The sequence below is a fragment of the Camelus dromedarius genome, chromosome 13 (assembly GCF_036321535.1).
Source record: "Camelus dromedarius isolate mCamDro1 chromosome 13, mCamDro1.pat, whole genome shotgun sequence".
Lineage (NCBI taxonomy): Eukaryota > Metazoa > Chordata > Mammalia > Artiodactyla > Camelidae > Camelus > Camelus dromedarius.
In genome coordinates, this window is record NC_087448.1 from 20,230,792 (window position 1) to 20,252,220 (window position 21,429).

Consider the following 21,429-nt stretch of genomic DNA (forward strand, 5'->3'; position numbering starts at 1 on the left):
AGAAAGCTAAACCATCATCCTGCACGTACAGGATCATGAATTCAGGAGTGTGTATAAGGAATGAAGATTTTTTTTTTAAAGTGTCTGAACAAAATGTATTTGACATTGAAAATTTCACGGAGTAATAAAGATGTACTTGTTTTGAAAGAATTCTTTGGGGGTAGGGCTATTTTTAAGAAGACACTCTTAACAGTTTCATTAGCCAATATTGTTAGGCAGCATAAAACACAAACCATTTGCAGTCAATCATGTTTATCTTCAGGCAACATGAGAAACAGATATTCTCATTTTGAGTATTACACCATATGAAACCTCACTCCACTTCAGTCTTCACAGCATATAATTAATGTGACTAAATTAAAAAAAAATCCACGTTAATGTGTCAGACTTCAAAACAGTGGCGTTAGATGTCATCATCAAAGTACTATCTTTAAATATGCAGCCTCGTTGTTAACAAAAATATATCGTATAGAAAAAAAGTAACAGAGAAGGGAAACAAAAGTGACAAAATAAGTAAAAATTTTAAAGTGCTAATATATTTTCACCCTGAGTAATGAAATTTATGTATGTATACAAAAGTTGTGAAGATAGGCTAACACTAGCATGAATTCTGACTGTTCGCTCTTGTTGTGTTATCCCACATGCAAATGAAAGAAAAATCTCAAAGGAGGATGAACTGCACTTAGGTGGAAGAGCCAGGGATTATTCCAACAATAGACCAGATATATATTGACAGTAAGTGAACCCAAAAGCATTACCATCAACACTCCCTTCGAGTATTTTGGTGATCAACTAAAGTTGAAAATAAACAATGAAAGAGGGAGACACCCAGAGGCAACCCAGAGGTAAAAATAGACTGGGGTTTGGAGGTGTGGTCTTTGAAGTCTCAATTTTACAGTCTCTTAAAATCCAACCTGCCCTTGAACGTATGCAAATAACCTGTGTATACAGGCATTTTAATTTAAAAGATAATCTGATATGTTAAAGATATTCAATCATTATTACCATAGATGTTCCAAGTATCTTCAGTGTGTTTTTCAGTTTGTGGTATCACTTTAGCTGACATGTAAAAGTTTACATTTCTATTTATTTGAAATTATCAAAATCTCTTTTACAGGATTGCACTAGGGAATATTTTCCTTATTCCAAGTTTACATTTAATATAATTTATATTAAAGTTTATAGCTTTTTTCTTACCTTAAAATTTTATTCGAACAAATATTTATATGGATGCAAATTGAGACTTATGGGTATCATTTGCATGTGATTACCCTGCATCTAAATGTTCGCTTATATTGCTGACATCACATTGTTTTTCTGAATAATTTCCTGGCATGATTGTATAAAGGGCATATATTTTTTACCTTGTATTGTGGACATGAAGCTAAGAATTGTGTGAAGCTTTCCTCATTTTTCTCTGGAAAATAGACAATTATTTTAGTTTTCTTGTAGACTTCAGAGTGACATTTCTTTCTCTTTGTATTTCATTATTTTTTTCTTCAACCTTGACATCCCCTGATAGACCTCAGTGCTTATTAACTTTTCACTTCTACATTCTGCATTGTTTCCACCCAAATCATAAGGAGAGGAAGCAAGGCTGGCAAGACCCTATCTGCATTGGAATTAAGTACTTTAAAGGTTGGCTACCATATATAGAAAAGTGGATAACAATTTAAACAGTGATGCCTAATTAACATGACCTTTAAAATGAGTTATTTTACTTTACACAAAGTAACACAGAGTTTACACAATCATGTCCTACATACCACATAGCTACCAAAGCTAGACGATGCCTCATTAGCTAATTTTGGCATTCACATTTTCAAACTATTGCATATTATATTTACTATACGCTATTGTTCCTAAGGTTTTTGTTTTTGTTTTCTGTAATTGTTGGTGCCGATTTGTCCAGTTAAATTTCTGAAATTACGCTCATGATCTTATATTTATCTCTGAACATATCAACTTTTTAGGACTACTACCCAAGCTATGATACTTCAAGTTCTTGGATCATAATTTTTTGTTATCCTGAATACCTAGCACATGTTGAAGCTTATTTTTTTTGCAACCAAAGGGGTGATTATTACATAAAAAAATTATGAAGCCCTACAGCAAAATTAAAAAAGAGCTCTTTTAAAGGTCCTGTTAATTAGGTACCATTGTTCAAACTGTTTTCCGTTTTTCTACATATAGTAGTATTTTGCCTGAGTCTACAACTTGTCCACAAATGGATAATTAAAAGAGTTTTACTATTTTCTCTGAAGCTAAATAACATCAAATGCCCACATCATTTTCTTTAGCTTTCATGTTTAATTAAAAAAATTTGCCCCTCAAACAATTAAATTGTATAACCACATAATCACTTTCAAATTTCTGTGAGCAACTTTCAAGTAGCACCGTGCCTGGCACTCAGTAAGCTCTTAGTAAATATTCGGGTTTGTTGTTGTTGCTGTTGTTACTGTTCTTATTTCATTCCTCTTTATACAGACTTACTCTAAAGATTCTGATTCATTTGTTTGAAAATGTAAATAACTGCCTGCATTAGTCCTCTAGAGGCTTTCTGATTTCCCATCATTTCTCAATCTAACTGCAAAATTCTCCTCTAGGTCTAGAGTATCATTTGAGTGATTCGAGTCAAAGTCACTTTAAGTATTGGCCATCTTTAAATATCTCTACCTACCATGGGCATCAGGGATTTTTTACAAATTCTTGATCCTTCTCTTCGCTCTGGCTTTGTATCCACTGGCCTTGGGCACAAGGAATCTCTCCACCACAGACTTTAAGGGAGAGGCTCTGGTGATCTGAGACTGTTGAAGAAAAAGGAGAGAAGTGAAGAGTGATTTTCTCCCCTGCTTTGTGTTGAAAAGTCTTTGTTTGATTCAATATTATTCTTAAGATTTGTGAGGAGACAAATGAGCTAACCCAAATATTTTTATCTGACTCTTATCTTCAAAGAATCTCTTCTTTCATGGGTCTTTGAGATCTCTTTTTGAGGAACTGCTTATTTTGTTTATTTATTTATTTGCAGCAACTGCAATATTTTTGATAGTCAATGCAGTTTTTGTTTCAGAGAAATTACCCCATGTTTTATCTTCTTACATTCCTTTATGTAGGTGGCATTTCCTCTGCAGAAATTAATGGTATCAATTTCAATATCATTATGTTCATATTCCACCTGCTCAGAAAGCCTTTGAACTACAGCAAGAATTCTTCAAATAGAAACTTTGACTTATTTATTGTTTTCTTTCTCCTCTTGAGAATTATAAATATATAAAAGAAAGTTTTTACAAAATTTAAAGTAGCGTAAGTTTCTCTAGGTCTAGACAAAATCTGTTCAGTAAGCATTTTCAGCAAAAACTGAATAACTGACTTCTTGGTATTGGTGTCAGAATATGTGATTTCTATCTCAGATCTTTTACGGTATTGAAATAAATGTATAATAAAAATCTACTGAAGGATTGCCCTCCCTGTATTTCACTGCTTCCTTTGCCTTTAATCCTGTTCAACCAACCAGCACCTTTGAAACTTGTAAATAATAAATCTGTTCCAGCTGAGAAATGGGGATGAATGAGAAACCTGAAATACTGGGAGAGGCTGGGGAAGTCTTTATAGACTTAGGGTGTGCTTCAGGGGGTGACTTAGGGGAAAGGAGAGGCAAGAAGAGGAAAGACATGGTATTGGCAAAAGAGAAAAGATAGACGATTCTCTGGGGTAAAATGTTGTTTGAGATACTCAAATCAAACAAATAGACACCACCACGATGAACCAATATTAATGACCTACATGTCAGAAAACGAACTATAGTAAATTTTCAAACAATATTTCTCTAAAGCGTCAATAAAATGATAAAAGCACATAATGCTTCCACACATTTTTAACATTACAGTCACATGTTGCTGTAGAAAATAAAATGTACTTTATGTCAGCCTCATTTATCAGGAAAATTCAGAGCTGCTTATACTCCCAGATCAACTGCTCCAAAAAGGAAGGTTAACTTCAACAAAATATATCAGTCTTCATCGATATTTCCCAGTGACTTGATATATGGTCAACTTTGCAAATTTGATACAAATTTTATGAATAATTAAAAAGGAAATGTTCTTTCCTACTTTCAGGGTATAAAATATTTATATCAAGTATTTTTAAAATTAGTATCTATTATTGCAGCTAATAGTACATCTTAAAAAGTAGTATCATTACTTACAATATATTTTATTTACTTTCTTAGAAAACCTAACATACATTAATGAATGTCTCCTTAAATCATGTTATTTTTACTAGTTAAAGGCAATAGTCATGTATACAATTATGTTAAAAGTTTTAATAAATACAACTAAAAAGCTGATTTGAATGATCTGGTTTACATCACATTGTTTCAATGTAAATTCATGCAATTTGGAGAAGTTGAGTAATTTATCATTACGCTTTTAAGGTATTAAACTCATCCAGAGATTCTCCAAAAATCAGCTTCCAACTATATTAATAGCCCTTTGCATACATGCATATTTCAACTAAATAAGCGTAGTATTGTTCATCATTTTTCATCCATTCATCCTACCTGGTCCTCTTATGTTCCTTCTGCTATTGATTGGCACATTGTCTATCTAGTTCCTCAATATAAAAACTGGGTATTTTACTCCCTATATGTTCCATCTCATAGAAGATATCACTCAGTTCTACCAAATTTCCTTTTGAAAACTCTAGAATCTTCCATTTCTATCCTTCTCCACCAACACCATTTTAATCAGAATTACCCTCATCGCTACCTTAGATGACTGCAATCAGTTAACAGAAAACATATCTCCTTCTTCCAACCCATGTTACTCCATAGCTGAAATCAATTTTCCAAATGTAAATCTGACATTCTCACTATCCCAGTCCTTCGATGATTTACTATTTCTTAGAGTATAGTCCTAAGTCCTTAACCTTCCTCTTAAGGCCTATTGATTACACCCCTTTCCTTGGCAGCCTCCTTTGTGTGTGCTTCTTTCAGTTTCTCCGAATGTCATGATACCTTTACCACTGGGTATGATTGTGTTCACTCTGCCTGGAGCACTTGTCTTCCTCTTCACTTGGTTAAATCTCTCAGTTTCAAATGTTACTCTTTCAAGAAAGCTTTTAATCAGCACTCACAAGTGAGACTGATACTAAGTGTGTGTCTACACATAGCACTTACTAGATTTACAGTTCTCCATTTACCTGTGCAGTTTTCTCTGAACCCTTTCCTCAAGAAGAATATGAAGTATGCTCGTTTTTTTCACTATACCTCCTAGCACCCACCACAAGAGTTAGCACATGTTAGAAACTGAGACACGTTTTGAATAAATGTATGAATAAATGAATATGTGTGCATCTGAGCTTGGGTGGATATTTAAATAGACCTACACCACATTTCATGTGTATTTGTGTGTGTGTGTGTGTAGTTCCTTAGCACACAAACATTCAACAAACCCCCAACACTATGGACTTACCAACTTTTTATCCTTATAATTTGAGATAGAATAACAGATATAAAATTCATCAATTTCTTTTTTTACACTATTACTTGAATAAAAACAAGAAATTATATTTTTCTTAGCTAACCCTATAATCATATGTAATATTTATGGAACATTTGAATAAATTTCTATAATAAATCAAGGTAGCTTTAGTTGTAAACATTGGTGTTAGTCTTTTTCTCCGTATTATCAGCAGTGTCATTAAAAAGAAGCCCCAGAACATTTAGGATTACTGATTCCTTTGTCAAAAATCTAGGTAGAGGGGAAAATCATTGCAATATGAAAGAACTAATAAGAATTTATTTTCACTTTCTTTATCATGCAAATGAGATATCAAAGTTTTAAATCATAATCTATTTTCTGACAGACAATAAGTACTAAATTGGAATATGTCAACTCCTTTGAGATATCTTTATTGCTTAGTTTCTCCTGTTCCTCACTGGTATCAAATATAATACACAGAGGGAACACAATTGATAAATCAATTGTCAATTGTTAGATAATTAATTCCATTATTCCCAGATTTAAGTATTAAAGTTTAATATATCCATTACAAAATTGAAGAATTGTAAGAATACTATGAAAATTGATGCTTATAAATACAGTTCTTAACTGAAAGGTATAATTAAAATTTTGAGAACTAATTCAAGATATGCAAAAAGACCCCAGATGTTTTGGGTTTAAAGATTTTGATAATTGTTCATGCATATTAGGCATTTTAAAAGATTTTGTATAATAAAGTATTTTGAAAATTGTCTTTATATATCTTATTTCATGAAAACAAACATTTAAATTTTTCAATGAGTTATTATGCCAAAGAATAATCACCTTAAAATAAAGCATCAAGCAAATGAAAAACAATTATTTTCCCAAAGATACCAGAAGATTTCTTTAAAATCTAAAAAGATTATATCCTGTTATTTTGTCCTTTTTCTTTCAAATAAAAGATTTTAAAATGTATCTTAAGTATATTCTTGTTTTCTTAAGTTCCTTTGCTTTTCTATGTATCTTGATCTTCTTTTTTTTAAACTGAAATATAGTTGATGTACTATATTATGTTAATTTCAAGTATATTACATATAGTGATTTGAAATTTGCATATATTATAAAATATTCACCACAGTAAATCTAGTAACCAGCTGTCCCCATTCAGAATTATTATAATATTATCAACCATATTCCTTATGCTGAATAATACATTTCCATGGCTTATTTATTTTGGAACTAAGAAAGCTACAAAAGGTAGACTCTACTGCCATGTGTATTGAATTCAACACTTTTTTCTTCATTTTGTTCACTGAGTGACCCTTGGTAATTTGTTTAACCTTTCTGATCTTTATTGCTCTCATTTGTGAAATGGGGCAAATAATAGTGCCTACCAATAGAGATATTAGTAGCATTAAATAAATTAACAAAAATAACAGTGCCTAGAACATAATAAACATGCAATTTTTAGTATCAATTGCTGCTTTTATTTCATCACATTGCTGGAAAAAAATGTAATAAATAGGACAAGATAGACAAGGTTTAGGCTGTTGCTCACTATTGGATCCCCATTCTTCACTAGACATAAAAATGACATGCATAGCCAACTATGTTGAATAGTAGTCTTATGTGAATAGAATATGATTTTAATCTAAAAATATATTGAACATTTTTATTTTTAATACCATTCTTATAAAAGGAAATCATTAATTTGGAACAGGAAGGAGGCATACAATTGGCAACGAATAGAAGAAAGCTTGAGAAAATGGTTCAGAGTGCTACATCTGGAATTGAGTAACTTGGGTAAAGTATCCCATTTCTGTCACTTGCTACTTGTATGCTCTTGGCCTCTGTTTTAGCAGCTGTGAACTCTGACTTAATAGTTACTACTTTATATGTTGTTGTTAAGAAAGTATGTCCTTATACTAAGTCAAAAAAATGTTCACTGTTACTACACTATCACTACAACTATTGATACGTTAATAATGAAAACCACAAGTGGGGCAGCACTACAATAAACACCAAAATATAATGGTTTTGATTTCTTAGTTGAATTGTCCTTCAGATTCTAGAGATTAATCTGTTTAATATAAATAGCTAAAGCAAGCATGATAGATAAAATAATTCCATCTTTAAGTGTTCTTACCATGAAAACAAAACAAAACAAAACAAGGAATAGGAGGAATAATTGGAATGATAGATACGTTTGCTATGGTATTGATAGTCATGATGATTTCCCAGGTATATGCATATCTTACTTAAATACTTTTAAAAATTTCACTTTGCTTGAGTATATGTCTTTACATAGTATGAATATGTGAAGAAATAACTTTTTATTAGAACATGCTGTTGCCAACTTTGGTAGGTTTACCGGAGGTGAAATAGGGATTTGGAAAGGAAGATGTTAAGCAGGCCTAACACTACTATGAAACTTGACTTTTCCACTGTACACTGAAAATAAGTACATTAGGAATATTATGGTGAATAACTTGGTAAATTGATCAGAATGACGTTAAAGGAACTGATAATGAATTGACCATAAATTCTCCAAATGTGGACAGACAATTGATTGATTGGGTTTTGCAAATTTAGGAGAGATTTATATCAGCACTGTTGTGAGTTAGAGTTTGTAAGAAATAATTTTTCACTGTTGAGGAATACTGACATTAGCTTTGCCTTTTTAGATATAATTTCTTATTAAGAAAAATAGGATTAACATTGTGCTGATTATTGCTTTAAGACAAGTGTATTCTAGATAGAATATGGCATCACACAGAGGAAATAGTCATACCTGCACTGCCACTTATGAATTATTACGTTTGTTGCTGCAAATGTGACCATCTGGATTTGTTATTTAACACCAAGTCCTAGAAAACAGCATTGCGATAGCTCCCCAGCAAAATATACCAATATCTGTTACTCCTGGGTTTTGTTACGTATTTCCTCAAGGGCATTATCATTAAAATAAGAAGCAACAAGTAAATCCAGACTAATTGGGAGAAAGAATTTCCTAAAATATAGCACTATTTGTTACAGCATTCCTCTGAAGTCAACATTATTGCTGAGCAGATGGAAAAACTGAAGTACAAAGAGGTTAATTGTCTAATGACACATGAAGGCATGAGCTGGAGAGGAAAGAAGACCATGATCACCCAGCTGACTGGTCCTCATGGCCAACAAATTAAAAGGAAACTGCTGAGTGTGTTCCCAACATGACATATCTACTGCAACTAATTAGCACTAGTTAGCACTATGTTCCCACTTTGTAAGACTTAAGGCATTTTTGGAAGCCTTGTCACTTAGAAAATTATTTAGTATTTGATGTTATTTGATGATACAGCTTCTAGGAAACTCAGGGCAAAATATTCCCCTGCAAATTACTCTTCCTTTACTTGGGGTTACCAGTGAGCTATACATATGGGGGAAATAGTAGAATGAAATCAAAACACCCCTTTCTTGTCCTTCTCCAAGGACCCACAGGACCTGTATCTCCCAGTACACAGGTCTGATAAAAGGCTGACTCATGTGTGTAGTTTATGCTTTAAGCTTCAGGGAGGACTTTCATCTGCACACACCATACAAAATATAATCCTAAGGGATAAGTTTGTCAAAGAAGGGAAATTTATCATTGTGACAAGGCAAATCCAGATCAGCTCACCTACCCTGCTACATGGAGAAGGGAAAAATATTAGATCAGTCAGACTTTTCTAGATTCACTTACCACACGGGCTAAAAATAGCAGGAAGTAAAAAGAGGAGAGAAATTATGTGAGGGTGAATTAAAATCGAGTGGGAAGCCTATGTTATTTTAATAGTGACTTAGAAAATGAATTCATTAATATGAAAATCCTGCTGGCCTAGGAATCCCTAAGATCACCCATAAGGTTAATAAATCAGTGGAAATCTTAAGACTCAAAAAAGCTGTTCTAATCATGGCTATGGTTTATTGCAGGGAAAGAATACAGAGTAAAATCAGCAAAGGGAAAATGTACATGGGATGAAGTCCAGTAGAAACCAGAGTCAAGCCTTCCAAGTGTCCTCTCCAGATGGAGTCACACAGAGATGCTCAATTTTCCTAGAAACTACCTGTGGTGAAATGTATGAAGTAATGCAACCAGGTAAGTTCTCCTGAATCTTGTTGTCCTGAGTTTTTTGAGGGGTTCAGTCATGAAACTGATAGAACTTAACTTCAGCTTATGCCCAAGCCTTCCTCTGGAAGTTGCATGCTGTAAATAGAGTCCAGAGTTCCAATATGGTTATATCAAGACATATTGTCTTCTAGGTGGAGAGAAGTATTTTTGTTGCTATCTACTCTGATAACTTTGCAGAATCCTTTATTATTTTCCCCTAAGTCTTTTCACAGCTTTCAGATTTGCCTGTCCCTGTTACACTGTAGTTGTTTTTTGGCCTGGGATCAGCATTTTGAAATGACGAATATACATCAAGAGGATTCCATTCTTCAGAGTTAATTTGCCCTATTCATTTTTTTTAATATTTTAAAATATTCTCTTATTCATGATGCTAGAGAGGCTGCTACCGTGTTTGAAGTTATTGAAGAAAAACATATTAAAGCAGAGTGACAAGCAGTGACACACCAAAGTGAAGTTGTCAGATAGAAAGTCAAAAGCCAAGATTAAGTAAATAGAGACTGAGAAACAAAGCTATAACCAGCTTTAGAAATATCTAAAAAAAGAAGAGACCAAAATCAAAGAGTTGAGAACAATGTTTTTGCTCTTGCTGTTGAAAATGCTATCATCTTCACACAAACATTCAATTAACAGCATGATGACAGCAGTTGAGGGGTATCTAAGTCTGGAAATAGAAACTGGAGCTCTGTGTGTTCAGTTTAATAAGCCCTTCAGAGTTTTAAAATAATATTTCAAAGATAATCTAGTTAACAGAATAAATCAAATTATGCAAACAGGCCTCACTCTCAAATTGATTGTTTTTCAAGTTATGTTTTCTACTTGGAAGCTTTCAGTGTAGCTTAATAGTTATTTTCACACATGAGGAAGAAAAAATTATTTTAAAGAGAAAGATTATATTAATTATTTCATGATAAATATTAACATGTTTGATAATCATTTGCCTTGAAGTATATAAAACAGGAATCAATAAACAAAGTGACAGAATTTGTCTCAAAGTTGAATGATACAGCAATAGCCATGTCATGAAATTTTAAAGAAGCAATATGTGTGTATATATTTACATGTTTATTTATTTATATGAATATCATTTAATCAAAAATTTTACTGGATCATATGAAATGCAAGAAATATGGGTTTGAGAGACTGATAAATCTGTGTTAAAATCTTGCTTCTAACACTATGTATGTGACATTTGATGATTACTTAAGTTCTAATCTGATGAAGAGAAAATAATGTCAACCTTTCAAAGTTGCCATAAGAATAAAAATAGGTAATCTATGTAAAGTGGGTGTTAAAGTAGCCAGCATATAGGTAAGCATCAAAAAGTGGTAGATGTGCTAGCAGAACACATTTACTGACCAGATACTTACTATGAGTGTGTTCTAAGTAATTCACAGGAATCAATTCACTTAATCATCACAATAACCTAGAACTTCTGATGCATCACTGCTTCCTGAGTGTACCTGGAGTAAAATTAAAACCATCAACTCTTGCACAAAATCAAGACTGTCTATATATTTCAATCATCTAGTCAATAGTCATTTAATTAGATCTTAGCAAGAGAGACAGTTACAGGATCAGCAGCCAGTATGCCTCAGTGCAGAGTTTGGCACAGATGTGCATTCAATGAAGGGACTTAAACAATTTATTTAGCCTCTTCTTGTCTCATGAATTATGTGTAACAGAGTGATGAGTTAATATAGTCACAGTTCAACATTTTCTGATACATTGTAGGTACTCAATACATGGTATTGAATGATAAAATCATTATTACCATTAGACGCTGGGGGGAGAGTACACTTATCATCATGTTAGCATAAGGGCAAGATGAGTACATTAGCAAATAACTACAACAAGTTGTTACGGAAAAGGATGTGAAGGATATAGACAAGGTACAAGTAAAGAGCATGGGAATGTCTACTGAAGGGACCTGGGTTAGGAATTAGGATATCAGGAAAATTTTAGAGGCAAGAAAAAAGTCACAGAGCTTGACAGAATCTGAAGTGATCTGGGAACTCTACGCAGTTGGGAATAAAAAAGAGGATAGGCATTTGGCAAGGTATGCAGCTGTAGATACAGGTAAGACTTAGATCATGGGAATCCCTATAAGGATATATTGAAAACTATCCTTATAGGCATTTATGGGCCATTGATGTGTTTTTAAATAGAAGGTAACATGATAAATATTTATCTTTTCAAAAATTCATGTCTTCAGTGTAGAAACACATTTCCAGGGAGGTGAGTGGAGGGAGAGTAATAATAGAGGCTAGGAAAGAGCTTATCTCTTACTCAGAGATAAAGACTTGGAATTTCCCAGTAAAAGTGATAATAGATAAGGTTAAAAAAATTTTTTTTAATGGTGTGGAAATAGAGCCAAAAGTACTTGGTCAATATTTGATGGTTGTGTTATAGTAAGGAGGGATTCTCTAAGATGGACCCCCAAGTTTCTGGTGTTGATGGGTGAAAGCAGGTTGTATCACTACCACCTCAGTGATTTAGGAGATGCAGGTTAGGAGACAAGTAAGTGCCCAGACATACAGGTGGGGAGGTAGCTAGTTACAACTGGCTACATGCCTGCAGCTCATGGGAGCAGTCTGGCTTGGAAACACAGCTTTGTGAGGCACCTGCAAATAGAAAAGCCACTAAATAGGATGCAGCCTCCTTGGGTATAGATGATAAGAGAGAGAAGAAAATTTACAATAATTCTGTGGTGCTGGGATAGTGCTAAAATGCCACTGAAAGTTCATTCAAACCTGAATCTCCTGATTGTGGAGCTCCCTCTCGTACACTCATAGATTGTATCTTCCTTCGACCTACCTGGTCTATGAAAATAGAGGTCTTTGGAAAAATAAATGGATACTTTTATTTTATTAATTTCTCACTGGCATTTAACATTTTGTCTTTAAATATGAACTTTACATAGACAGTAGATGAATAAAATCATTATTAGTAGTAAAAACAAAAAATGTAGATTACATGGTAGGGGACAGATTGGAGTGAAGGTAGATTTGTTGGAGACATTACAACATACATTGTCTTGAAAAAACAGATTAGCCAGTTGGAGACATAAGGAGAATAACATTGATGTAAAGATACAGGAATAAAATCAGAATTGGAAGGAAAAATAAGGTATCAATAGCAAATGGAAAAAGATCGAATAAGACCACCTAGGTGCAATGCACTGGAGTGGATGGTAAGTACAAAACGTTCTTAGGATTAATTTTGGAAAATCTTGCATTGTAGGCTGAGGGGTTTGGACTTCATTTTAAACATGTATAGAAGCCATCAGTGGTGTTGGATCAAAAGATTGATATGATTGTTTTTTTGCTTTGGAAAGATGGGGAGAAGAGAAAAAGGAAGTTCAGTGATCTGTTAGGAAACTATTTCAGTAGACTAGACAAGGATTATTAGTTCTTAAGCGGTATAGTGAGAATGGTAGTACAAAATCAAGGCAACCGTAGAAAGTTATTAGAATTGAATTGGTAAGTTTTGAATAGACATCCCTTATCTTTAGGTTATGTGTTTCTGGTAACTGAGGGATCTCTGCCCTCCTCCTACATACACCTTAATGTACTCTTTTGGGTTCCCTTTTTTGTGACCAAAATAAGTGCCTATATTATATCATCTCTGCTAAATATCAATCTGCCATTCTCTTCCTTTTGCTAAAAGCAATACAGGTTTATATGTTTGCCTAGTTTCTTTGTATTTACTCCATGCCCCTCCAGAATGGAAAGTGTAGATGTGGAAATAACAAACCAAAAGACATATTCTATTCTGGGTCACTTCAGTGTGTAGGTGAAATATACACATGTGAGTGTCATGTGGAATTCCATATTCTGACATATTAATTGATATATTTTATGTGGAATAATTCACACAAGTAATACTGTAGCTTACCATCCAGTGACTCATAAATATTTATTATTTCAATGAGAAAGTAACACAAAGTAGAACTAAAACACTACACTTATTTTAAATTTTAAAATATAGAACTTAATCTCATTACAGACATAAGCATCTAGAATTCCAAGATTGTTTTACTTGCAAGAGCTAAGTTCTAGTGATGGGAAAAAAAATGTCATGGAGTTTTAACAACCTGATCCTGCAGTTATCAAGAGCAAGTTAGTGGAGGATTGAGGATACATCGTACCTACAGCTACACAATGAGTAGGGACATTCTGACTCTACATACGGAAATAGTTTTTATGCTTTACAGGCAGGAGAAAAAAAAACTAAATAAAATAAAACAAAAAGATCACTGCCCTAACTCAGAGGATAATTTTTTAAAGAGAACATGAAAAATTAGATGTTAGTTTGGAATCCCACTCTCTGAAGTCCTCAGGTTTAAGGCAGAAGTAGGTAGAAAGCTGTAGAGAAACCCCTACCCCGAGAGCTATCCAAGAGAGATCAGGAGGCTTTTGCCCAATATCTTTTTCCCTCCACTTTTCAGCAGAACTCTGGGGAAGTGTGTGTGTGTGTGTGTGTGTGTGTGTGTGTGTGTGTGTGTGTGTGTATGTGTGTGTGTGTGTGTGGAGTGGAAGAGAAATTGTGGTCATATGGCAATTTTGAACCAAAAGGTTTGAAATGATATTTGAAATGTTCTAGCCTTTGAAGTCTGGGTGGAGGATGCTTCTGTTCTCGCTTATAAAATTTCAAAGTTAATTCAGTCAAGTGAATATCAAGGAATAAAACATCAATACAATCCTGAGGAACTTCACTCTGTAAAAACATAAGTCCTTGAAATTTTTTGCTGTTTTAAGTTACATCATAAACAACCAGTCCAGAATAAACTAACTGGTGAGAATGTTGAAGCATCTCCCTCTGATCCAAAAGTCAGTCAGTCAGTATTAGTCCTTCTCTTACAGCCAATCAGAATTCTCAATGTCTATGTCCTGTAGTGTATATAGGAATTGTTCCAGCACTGGGAGCAAGGGTGTTTTCAAAGGTAGATCTCTTGCCCAGCAAGTTTAATAAATTATGTTTTGCTTTAATTTTTTCCAGTATCTTGAACTTTCTCTTGAAGACATCTCTGACTCTCTCAGGCAAACTCACACATTTCTCTAGCTTGGCTACATCTTTTAAACATATCCCGTATAGTTACTACACAGTAATCAGGAGTGTATTGCTATATTATGATTATATATTCTGTCTGTGCTCTTATTTAACCTAAAAATAATATTGTCACATATATAGCTGTGTCTGTATCTAACATATTTCTAGGTACATCTAATAAATTAATATTTGTTGAAACATACAGGTCCTTATAAGGAAACATTAATAGGGAAGAAAAAAGAACTGGTAACTTTGGGGAGTGTTTCAATTTAGAAGAAGATAAGGGAAGTAAAGCCAAACAAGGGAAAAAAAAATGCTACATTTTCAGCTAAGTGGAAGAGTGAAATAAAAGTATATATATGATGGAAGAAATGGTGTCAAAGACCATGTAGCCAACCATGCCTGCAAGTCAAAAGAGACGTCATATGGGACAAGGACCATCACAATTAGGAAACTGTTGGTGTTCATTCTGAGGGAGAGTTTCTTGTAGAGTCATTTGGGAAAAGCATGACTACAACTGTTGAAAGAGTAGAATCAGTTTAGGACACTGTATAAGTGTGTAAGAGAAGAAAAGGAGATAAAGATGGGTAAAGAAAATACTTTTTACTAAAATATATTGAGAGGACTTTTTAATCAAGGTGAAAATGAGTGGAGAGAGTACTAGACCCAATTTAATTCAGGAAAGCAATTTGGAAGCAGAAAGCAGAAGCAGCAGCAGAAGGGGCAGGAAGCAGCAGCCTTTGTGGTAGATGTGGCCGTGAGAGGAGCTTCCGGCTGATGAGGGAAGATGATCCAACGTAGGACTTCAAGAATGTCTCCATGTAAATACAGGGCCATAATCACCCCCTCCCTGTTCCCATCAATAAATTGAGGTCCTGTTACAAAAAACAAAGGCACATATGGTAATTGGTCAGACAACAAGCAGTCTCTAAAAAATCTACACCTTTGCTGTTCATATATCCACATGTATCCCTATGCTGATAAAGAGAAACTTCTTACAATATTAAGTGAACCAAGGGAACCATTTCTCCAAACCTCCCTGAGAATAAAGTCTGCACACCTGTGTATCAAGTAATCCTCCCCTTCAGGTGTGATGTGGGATGTGGTATATCCAGCAATGAGCAACTAATAAACTAAATGTTAAGTTATCTATCTTCATATACTAAATACATTAAATTAGAAAAGGAAAATGATAATTATAATAAAAAAAACTTTGTTTGGAAACAAAGAATTGGAAAATCACAGCCGTCAGTGGTTTTGGCAGTGATGAGTCCTGCTAAAAGGAACGTGGCAACAGAGTGAGGTACTAAAGCTGGCCTAGTGGTCTCTGATTAGGCTAAGAAAGACTATTTTGTCTTTTGTTTCTGGCTTTGCCTTCCTGGAAGTTATTCCTTGACCCATGTCCTCCCTGCACATCTGAGATAGACTTTGGGAAGTACATGCTTCTGGAGATACAGCTTTGGGCAGTAGAGAGATTACTTTGTGAGCTGTGCAAACTCCATACAAATTCCTTTGGCAATATAGTCACCTTATTACTTCAAAACACAGAAAAGTTCTTCTCTACTATCTTGAATCAGTTCCATGGGAAAATTAGCACAACCAAAGACTAGAAGTTAAATACTCCTATCTTCTAAATGCTGTCTCTGTGCACTGCTCACACCCTCTGTCTTCAAATGACAGCTCTCGGAAGTCCTGGGTGGGAAGACAGCACACCTAATCTGATTTAGTCTGAGTGTTTGGTCTCATTGTCTTCTAGGGAACATTTAACAAAGAGCAAGTGCAAATGCAAAAGCAAAGTAAGATCTCACTTACGGTCCTCACCTCCGCTGGTGCACACTCCTGCTTCAGCACTTTGGAGTCTTGCTGAACCGAACTTGGTCCAATCCCCCCGCCACACAGCAAAGCCAATCTAGTGACATAGGTTGTGGTAAAGGTAAGCATGGCATTTACTGCAAACCCAGAAAGGAGATCAGGCAGCTGGTGCTCAAAAACCCGAACTCCGCAACGGCTTTCGGGAAAGGGTTTTTAATGGCAGTGTGAGAGAAGGGGTCACGGGTTCGGTATCAGCTCTTGGGCATCTTTCTGATTGCTTGGTGGTAAGGGAACAGGGTGGTATTTCAGGAATCGATAGCATCCATTTTCTGGCTCCAACCGGTCCGAGGGCTAACCTGGTGATCAGCCTGCAGTCAAACGCCCACGTAGTGGGCGTTTTAGTGTCTGCAGAACAGTTTAGGGAAGTGCACCAGACTTACCTTTACCTTTGAACCAGAACTGGGAGTCCTAGTGACTGATTTATTGTGTAAGTTATGGCTACTCTCCTGCCTGGCTGTCCTATCTTTGTTTTGCATTCTTTACTTCTCCGAACATTTACTGCTAGGGCCTGTTCTTTCTTCCACACGGAAGGCCTAGGAGGTCACGGTGTATTTCCATAACCTCTTTACCCAATCAACAATAAGCGGGGATGGGTCTGCTCAGTTTTAGGAGTTTAGCTACAATTGGCTTGTAAGCCTTAAAATGCTCCAAATCACATAACTGTTGGGCAACTTCGGTTGCATCCTCAGGTTTTTTGTAGCTGTGTGCTTTTCTGTCTCTGCTTAAGACAAAATACCTCCAGTTTTTTGTTTTTTTTTTTTTAAAGTATTTCTTTGTGATGTTTATGAAAGCTGCAGGAAGCAGACTATACATGCCAATATTAATTGCTCCTTCTTTTCAGCCCTAATAGCCTAAGCACACGGTCTGCCTTCCAACTTACAGCAGGAAACAATTTGACTGCTTTGCCACCCACCTCATGTTGTGCATCTGATGTTTTCCAGGCATCAGTATCTGAGCCCTTGCCCCCCACTTGCTGCTTACCTACACCAAGCCAAAATACTCCCTTTTTTTGTTTTGTTTGTTTATTTATTCACGTATTCTTTAGGTTGCAACTTTAATGGGCATACAGATCCTCTGGGGAGCCTGTTAAAATGCAGGTTCTGAATCAGAAGTTCTGGTGTGGGGCTTGAGATCCAGAACTTCTAACAAACTCCCTGCTGATATCAGTACTACTAGGACAGGACTACACTTTGGTTAGCAAGATTCGTGTACCACACTACTTCCATCTACTAATTACTATCTTTGTCAGTGTTTTCTATTTAAGATAGCCATATTGACTCTGGCTAGTTTAAATAAAAGGGATTTCATAGTTGAAGCACACTCCTAGGGCTATCTGGAAGGTTGAATCAACAGACAGTAGTCTGATGCTTAAAGAATAAATCCCCAAATCATCCACAGGACTTGGCCATTGAAGGAGTTGCTGCTTTTGCCAAGATCAGGCAGAATTTTAATCTGTCAACATAAACACTGTTTTCAAATCTTGTGCCTCTTCAAAAATCAAGAAGCTGCTACCCAGCTCCTGGCTTCTAAACGAGATTACCTCTGCCATAATCCATAACAGCAAAATGGATTTTCTACTCCCCGTGCCTCTCAGTGCATAACTAGTAATGAATCCAGGTTTCATGAGGGTGCATCTGGTTGGCAAAACCTAAATAGCTCATCCTCCTAAGTAGTCACACCTTAATTGCAAAGAAAGTGTGAAATACAGTTTTTACCTTCCTACTTTTCTTCCCCTTAGGAGACTGGCATTGGGATGTGATGGACAGTCCACAGTATTTATCCATCATAGTCAAGTTTTCCCAGAGATAGACGATGTTCTATAACTGCCTAGATGACTAAGATAAGAAAGAAAGGACAAAAATCCAAATAGATTGATGTGCAGATGTTTCATGAATTAATATAAAGTATTAGGTAGTTTTTAAAAGTCAAAATGAGACATCTATATTTACAAATGAATAAAAAGAACAGTGAAATCTTTTAACCAAAGTATTTAAACCAGAAGAAGTAGTAAATAGATTTCTTATCTAAATATACCACGTTAAAGGATTTTTCCCCCATGACAACATGGTGCCAGTTAAGGTTTTATGACTATATTTTACTAATACAATCTCTGTATTTATACTTTCTATAAACTTGGGTTAAATAAATAATCTAGTTTTAAATCTTGTGAACTCTGAAAATATTAAAGTGATTTATTTTACATGCCAGATGTTAACAGTCAAAATTTGCATGATTTTACCCAGAGAAGGGGAGTTATGAAAAGCCAATAGTTGTTTGATGACAGTTATTCCTAGGCATATGTTATTAGGTTTGGTAAAAAGATTATACATGTAAAACAGAAATATATCCTGACATTCAACATTTTAGAATGTTTTATTCTTCTTTTTCTTTTCCTTTTTTCTTTTTCTGGTCTTTGATTTTACAAATATACAATGTTTGTAAAGGCTATGTCACTAAAACTGAAAGTAGTAAAACCCAACAAACTGTTAATTGCTCAGATTTGGTACTGATTAGGTACTGATTAACATATTTATCAAATAATACAGTTGATGAAAATTTGGACAGCAGTTTTGAGATTTAAACATTTTGTAAATTCCCTTTATGTTGTAGTCATATTTTATTTTTATAGAACCAGCTGCATACTGTTTACTACCTAAGCTGAATTCTTCAACTGTTAGGTTTTGCATACTTTACTGATTGAAATGAATATATTAGTAGTTGAATTTGCATATATACTGATTACCCTGGGTATTATGCAAGTGTATATGTTGTTAAAATTTTTTTTAAAAGTGTAAGTAGTTTGTTCTATTAAGGAGATTAAAGTCCATGACTTAAAATTAACCTAGCCCAAAGATTTGGTGACCTTCCTTATTACTGTTCTCTTAATCTGTTATTAACATGAAAGATTGCTCTGTTGTCTTTGAGTGACATTATTGGTCACTTCAAAATTAAACTGTTGTTTTGATTTTCAGAGGGTTGTATTTTGTGATATGTTCCTGATTGCTTCAAGATAAAAAGAAAAACCTCGTTAGCAAAGCATCTTCTTTTGTGATTAATATTGGTATAATGGATCTATATTGTCTAATACTTTAAGTCTTTGGTATGGTGCAATTTGAGGGTTTGTTTTTTTTTAACAGTTTTTATTGATTTATAATCATTTTACAATGTTGTGTCAAATTCCAGTGTAGAGCACAATTTTTCAGTTATACATGAACATATATATATTCATTGTCACATTTTTTTCTCTGTGAGCTACCATAAGATCTTGTATATATTTCCCTGTGCTATACAGTATAATCTTGTTTATCAATTCTACAATTTTGAATCCCAGTCTATCCCTTCCAACCCACCTTGAGGTTTTTATTAATGTAATTTCTATGGACATATGACTTGGAAGGATGGAAATTCTATTAATTTTGTCTCTACTATGTGCCAAGCTATCAAAAATATTTTTTTCTTTAATAAACAGTTGACACCGTTTCACAGATAAGGAGACAAACTTAGAGATGTTTAAATAAAGTCGCTGAAGTCTACACACCTTGTCAGTTGTAAGACCTCAGACTACAATCTGGAACCATCCAGATTCAAATCCTTTAATTTCTATCTCATCATTTATGCCCTAGACTAAAAAAGTCTTTTTAAAGATTCATACCTCTGTCACTTTCTAGGTTTGTGTGGTTGGACATATCACTCACTTCTGTATCTAATTCTGAAATTGATATAATACTTACCTTTCACATCTCAGTTAATTTCTATAAGAGACATGAAATAGATCAAATTTAGCCTTTTTGAAAATCATGAAGCACTCTATTATTTTAAGGTATTTTGAATATATTTCGTAGGTAATTGACTTATGTCATAAAAACATGTTTTTAGTGAGAAACTATATATTAAGAATGAGGACTGGAACTTACTATATTCTCTAGGAGTCAGTGTATAATTTAAGAACATAGGAAAGCAGTTATTTACCTGCAGCATGATGTTCCCATATTTGCTCTGACTCTTGGCATTGTTGCCTTCTCACACACTGTTTCCTTTATTTGGAAGGTCCTTTATACCTTGTTTTTACCCACCCCTACCCCTGCAAAGATTTCTAGTCAATTCTCAACCTGCATTATACACCCTGTTGCTGAAGCACTGTGTGTACTTATGATCAGGGCATTTATAAAACGTTCATGTGATTGTTATTCCTTGTCTGTGCCTATTGCCAGTGTGAATATCTCAGGTACATAGTAAATTCCCAAAAGTATTACCTGAATGAGTGAGTGTGACTATCTCCACTGTAATAAAGCCATAATTAGGTGGCGTTTATTCTTCTTGTTTACCTTTAATGTTATATATTTTATTGTGGAAAAAAACATATAATATGAGATCTACTTAACAGATTTATAGGTGTTCAATACTACTGTTAACTATGAGCACAGTGTTGTCCAGCAGATCTCTAGAACTTTTCCATTATGTACAACTGAATCTTTATACACTATGCAATTTTGTCAGAACAATAATTTATGAGTAAGAAAATTGAGTATAATATTGGATGAGTCAGAATTATTTCATTCCTCTTTGGAAAAAAATTTTAATATTATTGAATTTCATAATTGAATATATATCACACATCAATATTATATATATATATGCATTCATAATACACATATATGTGTATAGATATCTAAATGTAGACATAAAAGTATGTGTATATATATATATATGAATTTATTTTTAATTTCCATAGACAAGATATATTATATATGTTGAGAATTATAGAAATATATTTTGGGGGTAAGAAAATTTTAATTATTTCACTTAAATAAACTGTTTATTTAATAAAGATAAAATAATTTTATTTTGCAAAATAATGTCATTTATATTATAGTT

At 34.2% G+C, this 21,429-nt stretch overlaps 1 long non-coding RNA gene across 1 annotated transcript in view; it reads left to right on the forward strand.

Annotated features, from left to right (window-relative positions):
- The window catches only part of LOC135322731 (uncharacterized), a 116,423-nt gene that overhangs the window by 35,614 nt on the left and 59,380 nt on the right, over positions 1-21,429 (forward strand). Inside the window, exons 4-5 of the long non-coding RNA XR_010383505.1 lie at positions 7,183-7,286; positions 9,435-9,600. This is a non-coding gene — a long non-coding RNA (uncharacterized LOC135322731). The remainder of the gene's footprint in view (positions 1-7,182; positions 7,287-9,434; positions 9,601-21,429) is intronic.